The sequence below is a fragment of the Octopus sinensis genome, linkage group LG8 (genome assembly GCF_006345805.1).
Source record: "Octopus sinensis linkage group LG8, ASM634580v1, whole genome shotgun sequence".
Classification (NCBI taxonomy): Eukaryota; Metazoa; Mollusca; class Cephalopoda; order Octopoda; family Octopodidae; genus Octopus; species Octopus sinensis.
Genome location: NC_043004.1, coordinates 36403780 through 36405279, shown reverse-complemented (window position 1 = coordinate 36405279; position 1500 = coordinate 36403780).

Sequence of the window (1500 nt, the reverse complement as noted above, 5' to 3'; positions counted from 1 at the left end):
GAAGCTGTCTGCATACAAGAATACAAACCCACTCTCAACCGAAAATTCGAATAGGGTAACACCCAGATTCCACTCGGGGGTACCCCTCTATAACTACTCCTTTCTCTCATTTGCATGTGGAAATCCATACATGTTGAGATGCATGATACTGAAATACATATATGTAGTTATATATAACGGTATGAGCGTACATAGTTTGATACATATATAGATGTATGTGTGTGTACGTGTGTGCATGTGTTGTGTGAGTATGTTAGTGTATGAGTATGTACATGCATGCACGTATGAGAATGTGTGTATATATATGTATTTGTGTAAAATAAAAGATTAAAAAATAATTTTAAAAATGTAAATATACACTTTAACCGCTATCCTGAAAATAGTGCCATATGTATGTATAGATGGATAAGCGTATATGTTGGTATACATTTTAGATGATACGTATATTTGTGAGTGTGTGTAAGTGTCTATATGATTGTATGTACTTGTATGTATGTATAAGTAAGGTTATATGTGTATATGTGTATCTAAGACGTTGTATCCATTCACCGTTAAACGGTGGTGAGAGGGACAAACGCACACACCCACACATATGTGTGTCTATATATATGTATATGTGTGTGTATAACAGTCGTGTATACAACTTGAACAGACACATATCAGTACATAAACATACGTTCACATCTACACACACGCGTCTACATTCCTAAATACTCACGTACATAAGTACATACGTACACACTTACATACTTACATGCGTATAGGCATGCACACATATGCATACGCGCGCCGCAGACACACACACACATACAATGAACTAACTGTCACTTTCTGAGATGCAGCACGGAATTTTGTCAGAGAACAGGTCACAATCTGAAAGCGACGAAAATATTTTGGAAAATTAACTTATATATATATCATAATAATACTTCGGGATTTTGGAAATGGGTAAATTGACGGAGAAAGAAATGACAGGAACATTTAAGGTGGAGTACTTGCGCAGACTGAGACTGATCCTTAAATGGACGGAATAAGATTGAAGCTATCAACACCTGCTTTCACTCCTTAGATATGGAGCAGGGGTAATCGAATGGACAGCAGACGAACGGCTTGGACAGAACGTCAAGGAAGTTGCTAACTAGATATGGGACACTCCACCCAAAAGGTGACACAGACAGATTGTATGTACCAAGAAAAAGACGGGGAAGAGATTTTATTGGATGCGAACACAGCATTAGAGCAGAAGAAAACAGTATAGCATAGTGTGTAAAAATGCCACAGAACTGCTATTATTAAAAGTAAGAAGGTCAGAAATTGAAAACGAATGAAACTGAAAATAGGTGGGTATAGAAAAGAATGCATGGTCAATTTCATAGGGATGTTGAAGATAAAACAGATAGAGAAAAATATGGCTGTGGATGACTAAAAGTGATTTAAAACCAGAAACGGAGGCTGTAATCTTTGCTGCCAAAGAGCAAGCACTAAGAACAAACTACATAA